Source organism: Anopheles funestus, chromosome X, assembly GCF_943734845.2.
Source record: "Anopheles funestus chromosome X, idAnoFuneDA-416_04, whole genome shotgun sequence".
NCBI classification, from domain to species: domain Eukaryota; kingdom Metazoa; phylum Arthropoda; class Insecta; order Diptera; family Culicidae; genus Anopheles; species Anopheles funestus.
The window spans coordinates 1-11,521 of record NC_064597.1 but is presented as its reverse complement, the minus strand read 5'-3'; the positions used below and the strand labels follow the sequence as shown (position 1 = coordinate 11,521).

Below are 11,521 nucleotides of genomic sequence, written 5' to 3'. Positions count from 1 at the left end.
AGCATTAGGAAATGGGCGTATTTTCTCGTGGTATGCTGGTAAGAATCGGTGCAGAATTTTGCTAGCAGTAAGCGTCCGATAATGTGTTGTTTTTCCGTAGATGCGTTGGGGATCGATCAGGCAAATACGCACACGGAAAGCATTAGAAAATGGGCGTATTTTCTCGTGGTATGCTGGCATAAATCGGTGCAGGAATTTGCTAGCAGTAAGCGACCGATAATGTGTTGTTTTTTCGTAGATGCTTTGGGGATCGGTCTTGCAAATACGCACACGGAAAGCATTAAGAAATGGGCGTATTTTCTCGTGGTATGCTGGCATAAATCGGTGCAGGAATTTGCTAGCAGTAAGCGACCGATAATGTGTTGTTTTTTCGTACATGCGTTGGGGATCGGTCTTGCAAATACGCACACGGAAAGCATTAAGAAATGGGCGTATTTTCTCGTGGTATGCTGGTATGAATCGGTGCAGAAATTTGCTAGCAGTAAGCGACCGATAATGTGTTGTTTTTTCGTACATGCTTTGGGGATCGGTCTTGCAAATACGCACACGGAAAGCATTAAGAAATGGGCGTATTTTCTCGTGGTATGCTAGCATAAATCGGTGCAGGAATTTGCTAGCAGTAAGCGACCGATAATGTGTTGTTTTTTCGTACATGCTTTGGGGATCGGTCTTGCAAATACGCACACGGAAAGCATTAGAAAATGGGCGTATTTTCTCGTGGTATGCTGGCATAAATCGGTGCAGGAATTTGCTAGCAGTAAGCGACCGATAATGTGTTGTTTTTTCGTACATGCGTTGGGGATCGGTCTTGCAAATACGCACACGGAAAGCATTAAGAAATGGGCGTATTTTCTCGTGGTATGCTGCTATGGATCGGTGCAGAAATTTGCTAGCAGTAAGCGACCGATAATGTGTTGTTTTTCCGTAGATGCGTTAGGGATCGGTCTGGCAAATACGCACACGGAAATCATTAGGAAATGTCCGTATTTTTTCGTAGTATGGTGGCATAAATCGGTGCAGGAATTTGCTAGCAATAAGCAACCGATGATGTGTGTTTTTTTCGTAGATGCGTTAGGGATTGGTCTTGCAAATACGCACACGGAAAGCATTAAGAAATGGGCGTATTTTCTCGTGGTATGCTGCTATGGATCGGTGCAGAAATTTGCTAGCAGTAAGCGACCGATAATGTGTTGTTTTTTCGTAGATGCGTTAGGGATCGGTCTTGCAAATACGCACACGGAAAGCATTAGGAAATGGGCGTATTTTCTCGTGGTATGCTGGCATAAATCGGTGCAGGAATTTGCTAGCAGTAAGCGACCGATAATGTGTTGTTTTTCCGTAGATGCGTTACGGATCGGTCTTGCAAATACGCACACGGAAAGCATTAGGAAATGGGCGTATTTTCTCGTGGTATGCTGGTATGGATGGGTGCAGTAATTTGCTAGCAGTAAGCGACCGATAATGTGTTGTTTTTCCGTCGATGCGTTGGGGATCGGTGAGGCAAATACGCACACGGAAAGCATTAGAAAATGGGCGTATTTTCTCGTGGTATGCTGGCATAAATCGGTGCAGGAATTTGCTAGCAGTAAGCGACCGATAATGTGTTGTTTTTCCGTAGATGCGTTGGGGATCGGTCAGGCAAATACTTACACAGGAAGCATTAGGAAATGGGCGTATTTTCTCGTGGTATGCTGGCATAAATCAGTGCAGGAATTTGCTAACAGTAAGCGACCGATAATGTGTTGTTTTTTCGTCGATGCGTTGGGGATCGGTCAGGCAAATACGCACACGGAAAGCATTAGGAAATGGGCGTATTTTCTCGTGGTATGCTGGTATGAATCGGTGCAGGAATTTGCTAGCAATAAGCAACCGATGATGTGTGTTTTTTTCGTAGATGCGTTGGGGATCGGTCTTGCAAATACGCACACGGAAAGCATTAGGAAATGGGCGTATTTTCTCGTGGTATGCTGGTATGAATCGGTGCAGAAATTTGCTAGCAGTTAGCGACCGATAATGTGTTGTTTTTCCGTAGATGCGTTAGGGATCGGTCTTGCAAATACGCACACGGAAAGCATTAAGAAATGGGCGTATTTTCTCGTGGTATGCTGGTATGAATCGGTGCAGAAATTTGCTAGCAGTAAGCGACCGATAATGTGTTGTTTTTCCGTAGATGCGCCGAGGATCGGTCTGGCAAATACGCACACGGAAATCATTAGGAAATGTCCGTATTTTTTCGTAGTATGGTGGCATAAATCGGTGCAGGAATTTGCTAGCAATAAGCAACCGATGATGTGTGTTTTTTTCGTAGATGCGTTGGGGATCGGTCTGGCAAATACGCACACGGAAAGCATTAGGAAATGGGCGTATTTTCTCGGGGTATGCTGGTATGAATCGGTGCAGAAATTTGCTAGCAGTAAGCGACCGATAATGTGTTGTTTTTTCGTACATGCGTTAGGGATCGGTCTTGCAAATACGCACACGGAAAGCATTAGGAAATGGGCGTATTTTCTCGTGGTATGCTGGTATGAATCGGTGCAGAAATTTGCTAGCAGTAAGCGACCGATAATGTGTTGTTTTTCCGTAGATGCGCCGAGGATCGGTCTGGCAAATACGCACACGGAAATCATTAGGAAATGTCCGTATTTTTTCGTAGTATGGTGGCATAAATCGGTGCAGGAATTTGCTAGCAATAAGCAACCGATGATGTGTGTTTTTTTCGTAGAATACTTACACAGGAAGCATTAGGAAATGGGCGTATTTTCTCGTGGTATGCTGGCATAAATCAGTTCAGGAATTTGCTAACAGTAAGCGACCGATAATGTGTTGTTTTTTCGTCGATGCGTTGGGGATCGGTCAGGCAAATACGCACACGGAAAGCATTAGGAAATGGGCGTATTTTCTCGTGGTATGCTGGTATGAATCGGTGCAGGAATTTGCTAGCAATAAGCAACCGATGATGTGTGTTTTTTTCGTAGATGCGTTGGGGATCGGTCTTGCAAATACGCACACGGAAAGCATTAGGAAATGGGCGTATTTTCTCGTGGTATGCTGGTATGAATCGGTGCAGAAATTTGCTAGCAGTTAGCGACCGATAATGTGTTGTTTTTCCGTAGATGCGTTAGGGATCGGTCTTGCAAATACGCACACGGAAAGCATTAAGAAATGGGCGTATTTTCTCGTGGTATGCTGGTATGAATCGGTGCAGAAATTTGCTAGCAGTAAGCGACCGATAATGTGTTGTTTTTCCGTAGATGCGCCGAGGATCGGTCTGGCAAATACGCACACGGAAATCATTAGGAAATGTCCGTATTTTTTCGTAGTATGGTGGTATAAATCGGTGCAGGAATTTGCTAGCAATAAGCAACCGATGATGTGTGTTTTTTTCGTAGATGCGTTGGGGATCGGTCTGGCAAATACGCACACGGAAAGCATTAGGAAATGGGCGTATTTTCTCGTGGTATGCTGGTATGAATCGGTGCAGAAATTTGCTAGCAGTAAGCGACCGATAATGTGTTGTTTTTTCGTACATGCGTTAGGGATCGGTCTTGCAAATACGCACACGGAAAGCATTAGGAAATGGGCGTATTTTCTCGTGGTATGCTGGCATAAATCGGTGCAGGAATTTGCTAGCAGTAAGCGACCGATAATGTGTTGTTTTTCCGTAGATGCGTTAGGGATCGGTCTTGCAAATACGCACACGGAAAGCATTAGGAAATGGGCGTATTTTCTCGTGGTATGCTGGCATAAATCGGTGCAGGAATTTGCTAGCAGTAAGCGACCGATAATGTGTTGTTTTTCCGTAGATGCGTTAGGGATCGGTCTTGCAAATACGCACACGGAAATCATTAGGAAATGTGCGTATTTTCTCGTGGTATGCTGGTATGGATCGGTGCAGGAATTTGCTAGCAGTAAGCGACCGATAATGTGTTGTTTTTCCGTAGATGCGTTGGGGATCGGTCAGGCAAATACGCACATGGAATGCATTAAAATTAAATGCTTCTGCTTCTCGATTTTGTAACTACCTTTTCATGAGTGCCGTATTGAGCCAAAATTATTGGGCGTGTCGTATGAAACGCTTTACTTGTTTCTGTTTGAAGCGCATACGCTTGCACACTCTTGGTAACGATTGGTAACGGTTACCAGAAATAAAAGCAAAGCTAATATAATTAAATTAAATAAAAGAACATTGAAATAAATTTTAGCGAATAAAATTAAATTTAATTCATTTCATTGAATTTGCTGAAATCTAATGTTTTTGAATTTAATTTCATGTAATATTATTTACGATGTTTTTATTTGCTTGAAATTAATTGAATCGAATATTGTTTGCTATATTGATTTGAAACCGACGTCATTCGACACAGATGTCATTCGGCACAGCTGTCATTCGTAATATTATTTGCGATGTTTTTATTTGCTTGAAATTAATTGAATCGAATATTGTTTGCTATATTGATTTGAAACCGACGTCATTCGACACAGATGTCATTCGAGCATCCTGTTGCTTTGTAGGTGAAACCGCATGTCAAGGATGAAAAATCGATAGCTGTTGTGATCGGTATAGTTTTCGAGGTTTTGTTTGCACATGCTGTAAATTGCAAAGCTTAACGTGTGCGCTCGTCGTGTGACCGGTTTGGCTCGAATTGTTTTTTTTTGAAAGAAATGTTTTATCTGTTGGGTTTTGTTTACATTATTACAAACTTCCTCGCCTAGAGCTGGGTGTTTCTGTTATGCGCATGGGGCAAGCTGCCTGTCCGGGATGAGAAAGCGATAATTGTTGTGATCGGCATGGTTACCAACGATGTACACATGTTGTAAATTGCAAAGCTGAACGTGTGCGTTTTTCGTGTGACCGATTTTCCTCGACGTGTTTTGTTTGAAAGAAATGTTTTATCTTTTGGGGTTTGTTTACATTATTACAAACTTCCTCGCCTAGAGCTGGGTGTTTCTGTTATGGACATGGTTTTTGCCTTTAGTAAATCGCTACAATACGTTGTTTTCATCAGCAGAAATTTAAACCTCGGTCCGAGCAATTAAATCTATATAAAATAAATTATGAAATTTTGCTTGACGTGTTTTTTTTTTGAAAGAAATATATTATCTTTAGGGTTTTGTTTACATTATTACAAACTTCCTTGCCTAGAGCTGGTTGTTGTTTCTGTTATGGGCATGGATTTTGCCTTTAGTAAATCGCTACAATACGTTGTTTTAATCAGCAGAAATTTAAAAATAAGTCGGAGCGAATGAAATCTATATAAAATAAATCAAATAAATTATGAACTGCAAAATTTGACAACCGCCTTAAAATTAAATGCTTCTGCTTCTCGATTTTGTAACTACCTTTTCATGAGTGCCGTATTGAGCCAAAATTATTATGCGTGTCGTATGAAACGTTTTACTTGTTTCTGTTTGAAGCGCATACGCTTGCACACTCTTGGTAACGTTTGTTAACGGTCACCACAATTAAAATCAAAGCTGATAAAATTAAATTAAATGAATGAACATTGAAATACATTTTAGCGAATAAAATTAAATTTAATTCATTTCATTAAATTTGCTGAAATCTAATGTTTTTGAATTTAATTTCGTGTAATATTATTTGCTTTATTTTAATTTGCTTGAAATTAATTGAATCGAATATTGTTTGCTATATTGATTTGAAACAGACGTCAACTGTCAAATTTGACAACGGCCTTGCTGTCACGGCGAAAAACGTGGCTAAGGGTTGTGTCATGTGGAAAAATTAGGAACTGTCAAATTTGACAACCGCCTTGTCAACTGTCAATTAAATTTAATGTGGCTAATGGTTGTGTCACATTTTTAGGGCTTAAAATATTTAAAATTATTGTATGTTTAAAAAATTCATTTTTACAATAATTTACCATAAAATACAAAAAAATTCAAAAAGTTTTGACATATTTTTATTTTAATTAAATAAATTATGAACTGTCAAACTTTTTGATCACTTTTTTGACACTTTGCGAAATAAATTTTCAAATTTCACAACCGCCTTAATAACTGTCAATTAAAATTAATTTATGAACTGTCAAATTTGACAACTCTTTTTTAACTGTCAATTTAAAATAAATTATGAACTGTCAAATTTGACAACTGCCTTTTAAACTGTTAATTTGAAATAAATTATGAACTGTCAAATTTGACAACCGCTTTTTAAACTGTCAATTTGAAATAAATTATGAACTGTCAAGTTTGACAACCGCTTTTTAACTGTCAATTTAAAATTAATTATGAACTGTCAAATTAGACAACCGCCTTTTAAACTGTCAATTTAAAATAAATTATGAACTGTCAAATTTGACAACCGCCTTTTAAACTGTCAATTTAAAATTAATGTGGCTAATGGTTGTGTCACATTTTGAGGGCTTAAAATATTTAAAATTATTGTATGTTTAAAAAATTCAATTTTTCAATAAAGTACCATAAGTTATAAAAAAATTCAACAAATTTTGACATATTTTTATTTTAATTAAATAAATTATGAACTGTCAAACTTTTTGACCACTGTTTTGACACTATGCAAAAATGTGGCTAGTGGTTGTGTCACATTTTGAGGGCTTAAAATATTTAAAATTATTGTATGTTTAAAAAATTCAATTTTTCAATAAAGTACCATAAGTTATAAAAAAATTCAACAAATTTTGTCATATTTTTATTTTAATTAAATAAATTATGAACTGTCAAACTTTTTGACAGCTTTTTTGACACTGTGCGAAAAATTTTGTCAAATTTGACAACCGCTTTTTAACTGTCAATTTGAAATAAATTATGAACTGTCAAATTTGACAACCACGTTTTGAACTGTCAAATTTGACAACCGCTTTTTAAACTGTCAATTTGAAATAAATTATGAACTGTCAAATTTGACAACCGCTTTTTCAACTGTCAATTTAAAATAAATTATGAACTGTCAAATTTGACAACCGCCTTTTAAACTGTCAATTTGAAATTAATTATGAACTGTCAAATTTGACAACCGCTTTTTGAACTGTCAATTTAAAATAAATTATGAACTGTCAAATTTGACAACCGCCTTTTAAACTGTCAATTTAAAATAAATTATGAACTGTCAAATTTGACAACCGCCTTTTAAACTGTCAATTTAAAATTAATGTGGCTAATGGTTGTGTCACATTTTGAGGGCTTAAAATATTTAAAATTATTGTATGTTTAAAAAATTCAATTTTTCAATAAAGTACCATAAGTTATAAAAAAATTCAACAAATTTTGACATATTTTTATTTTAATTAAATAAATTATGAACTGTCAAACTTTTTGACCACTGTTTTGACACTATGCAAAAATGTGGCTAGTGGTTGTGTCACATTTTGAGGGCTTAAAATATTTAAAATTATTGTATGTTTAAAAAATTCAATTTTTCAATAAAGTACCATAAGTTATAAAAAAATTCAACAAATTTTGTCATATTTTTATTTTAATTAAATAAATTATGAACTGTCAAACTTTTTGACAGCTTTTTTGACACTGTGCGAAAAATTTTGTCAAATTTGACAACCGCTTTTTAACTGTCAATTTGAAATAAATTATGAACTGTCAAATTTGACAACCACTTTTTGAACTGTCAAATTTGACAACCGCTTTTTAAACTGTCAATTTGAAATAAATTATGAACTGTCAAATTTGACAACCGCTTTTTCAACTGTCAATTTAAAATAAATTATGAACTGTCAAATTTGACAACCGTTTTTTGAACTGTCAATTTAAAATAAATTATGAACTGTCAAATTTGACAGCCGCCTTTTAAACTGTCAATTTAAAATAAATTATGAACTGTCAAATTTGACAACCGCCTTTTAAACTGTCAATTTAAAATTAATGTGGCTAATGGTTGTGTCACATTTTGAGGGCTTAAAATATTTAAAATTATTGTATGTTTAAAAAATTCAATTTTTCAATAAAGTACCATAAGTTATAAAAAAATTCAACAAATTTTGACATATTTTTATTTTAATTAAATAAATTATGAACTGTCAAACTTTTTGACCACTGTTTTGACACTATGCAAAAATGTGGCTAGTGGTTGTGTCACATTTTGAGGGCTTAAAATATTTAAAATTATTGTATGTTTAAAAAAGTCAATTTTTCAATAAAGTACCATAAGTTATAAAAAAATTCAACAAATTTTGTCATATTTTTATTTTAATTAAATAAATTATGAACTGTCAAACTTTTTGACAGCTTTTTTGACACTGTGCGAAAAATTTTGTCAAATTTGACAACCGCTTTTTAACTGTCAATTTGAAATAAATTATGAACTGTCAAATTTGACAACCACTTTTTGAACTGTCAAATTTGACAACCGCTTTTTCAACTGTCAATTTAAAATAAATTATGAACTGTCAAATTTGACAACCGCCTTTTAAACTGTCAATTTGAAATTAATTATGAACTGTCAAATTTGACAACCGCTTTTTGAACTGTCAATTTAAAATAAATTATGAACTGTCAAATTTGACAACCGATTTTTGAACTGTCAATTTGAAATTAATTATGAACTGTCAAATTTGACAACCGCCTTTTAAACTGTCAATTTAAAATAAATTATGAACTGTCAAATTTGACAACCGCCTTTTAAACTGTCAATTTAAAATTAATGTGGCTAATGGTTGTGTCACATTTTGAGGGCTTAAAATATTTAAAATTATTGTATGTTTAAAAAATTCAATTTTTCAATAAAGTACCATAAGTTATAAAAAAATTCAACAAATTTTGACATATTTTTATTTTAATTAAATAAATTATGAACTGTCAAACTTTTTGACCACTTTTTTGACACTATGCAAAAATGTGGCTAGTGGTTGTGTCACATTTTGAGGGCTTAAAATATTTAAAATTATTGTATGTTTAAAAAAGTCAATTTTTCAATAAAGTACCATAAGTTATAAAAAAATTCAACAAATTTTGTCATATTTTTATTTTAATTAAATAAATTATGAACTGTCAAACTTTTTGACAGCTTTTTTGACACTATGCGAAAAATGTTGCTAATGGTTGTGCCTTATGCTCTTTTTGACAGCTGTCATACTCCCCAATTTGAAATAAATTATGAACTGTCAAATTTGACAACCACGTTTTGAACTGTCAAATTTGACAACCGCTTTTTAAACTGTCAATTTAAAATAAATTATGAACTGTCAAATTTGACAACCGCTTTTTCAACTGTCAATTTAAAATAAATTATGAACTGTCAAATTTGACAACCGCCTTTTAAACTGTCATACTCCCCAGTGACGCCATGTTACACCCTCCTACACCTGTATGAAGCCCCATAGCCCCGCCCACTCCCCTGTGACGCCATGTTACACCCTCTTGCACCTGTATGAAGCCCTGTAGCCCCGCCCACTCCCCTGTGACGCCATGTTACACCCTCTTACACCTGTATGAAGCCCCATAGCCCCGCCCACTCCCCTGTGACGCCATGTTACACCCTCTTGCACCTGTATGAAGCCCTGTAGCCCCGCCCACTCCCCTGTGACGCCATGTTACACCCTCCTACACCTGTATGAAGCCCCATAGCCCCGCCCACTCCCCTGTGACGCCATGTTACACCCTTCTACACCTGTATGAAGCCCTGTAGCCCCGCCCACTCCCCTGTGACGCCATGTTACACCCTCCTACACCTGTATGAAGCCCCATAGCCCCGCCCACTCCCCTGTGACGCCATGTTACACCCTTCTACACCTGTATGAAGCCCTGTAGCCCCGCCCACTCCCCTGTGACGCCATGTTACACCCTCCTACACCTGTATGAAGCCCCATAGCCCCGCCCACTCCCCTGTGACGCCATGTTACACCCTCCTACACCTGTATGAAGCCCCATAGCCCCGCCCACTCCCCAGTGACGCCATGTTACACCCTCTTACACCTGTATGAAGCCCCATAGCCCCGCCCACTCCCCAGTGACGCCATGTTACACCCTTCTACACCTGTATGAAGCCCTGTAGCCCCGCCCACTCCCCTGTGACGCCATGTTACACCCTTCTACACCTGTATGAAGCCCTGTAGCCCCGCCCACTCCCCTGTGACGCCATGTTACACCCTCCTACACCTGTATGAAGCCCCATAGCCCCGCCCACTCCCCTGTGACGCCATGTTACACCCTTCTACACCTGTATGAAGCCCTGTAGCCCCGCCCACTCCCCTGTGACGCCATGTTACACCCTCCTACACCTGTATGAAGCCCCATAGCCCCGCCCACTCCCCTGTGACGCCATGTTACACCCTCTTGCACCTGTATGAAGCCCCATAGCCCCGCCCACTCCCCTGTGACGCCATGTTACACCCTCTTGCACCTGTATGAAGCCCCATAGCCCCGCCCACTCCCCAGTGACGCCATGTTACACCCTCTTACACCTGTATGAAGCCCCATAGCCCCGCCCACTCCCCTGTGACGCCATGTTACACCCTCTTACACCTGTATGAAGCCCCATAGCCCCGCCCACTCCCCTGTGACGCCATGTTACACCCTTCTACACCTGTATGAAGCCCTGTAGCCCCGCCCACTCCCCTGTGACGCCATGTTACACCCTCCTACACCTGTATGAAGCCCCATAGCCCCGCCCACTCCCCTGTGACGCCATGTTACACCCTTCTACACCTGTATGAAGCCCTGTAGCCCCGCCCACTCCCCTGTGACGCCATGTTACACCCTCCTACACCTGTATGAAGCCCCATAGCCCCGCCCACTCCCCTGTGACGCCATGTTACACCCTTCTACACCTGTATGAAGCCCTGTAGCCCCGCCCACTCCCCTGTGACGCCATGTTACACCCTCCTACACCTGTATGAAGCCCCATAGCCCCGCCCACTCCCCTGTGACGCCATGTTACACCCTCCTGCACCTGTATGAAGCCCTGTAGCCCCGCCCACTCCCCTGTGACGCCATGTTACACCCTCCTACACCTGTATGAAGCCCCATAGCCCCGCCCACTCCCCTGTGACGCCATGTTACACCCTTCTACACCTGTATGAAGCCCTGTAGCCCCGCCCACTCCCCTGTGACGCCATGTTACACCCTCTTGCACCTGTATGAAGCCCCATAGCCCCGCCCACTCCCCTGTGACGCCATGTTACACCCTTCTACACCTGTATGAAGCCCTGTAGCCCCGCCCACTCCCCTGTGACGCCATGTTACACCCTTCTACACCTGTATGAAGCCCTGTAGCCCCGCCCACTCCCCTGTGACGCCATGTTACACCCTCCTACACCTGTATGAAGCCCCATAGCCCCGCCCACTCCCCTGTGACGCCATGTTACACCCTTCTACACCTGTATGAAGCCCTGTAGCCCCGCCCACTCCCCTGTGACGCCATGTTACACCCTTCTACACCTGTATGAAGCCCTGTAGCCCCGCCCACTCCCCTGTGACGCCATGTTACACCCTCCTACACCTGTATGAAGCCCTGTAGCCCCGCCCACTCCCCTGTGACGCCATGTTACACCCTCTTGCACCTGTATGAAGCCCCATAGCCCCGCCCACTCCC

General features: G+C 39.8%; 1 long non-coding RNA gene across 1 annotated transcript; it reads right to left on the bottom strand.

The window, feature by feature from the left end:
• Positions 1-8,914: 8,914 nt before the first annotated feature.
• Positions 8,915-10,972, bottom strand: LOC125771952 (uncharacterized). Its single transcript, XR_007419428.1, has 3 exons — positions 10,331-10,972; positions 9,843-9,903; positions 8,915-9,415 (listed from the first exon to the last, which is right to left on the bottom strand). It is a non-coding gene; the product is annotated as an uncharacterized LOC125771952 (long non-coding RNA).
• Between the last annotated feature and the right edge of the window lie 549 nt (positions 10,973-11,521).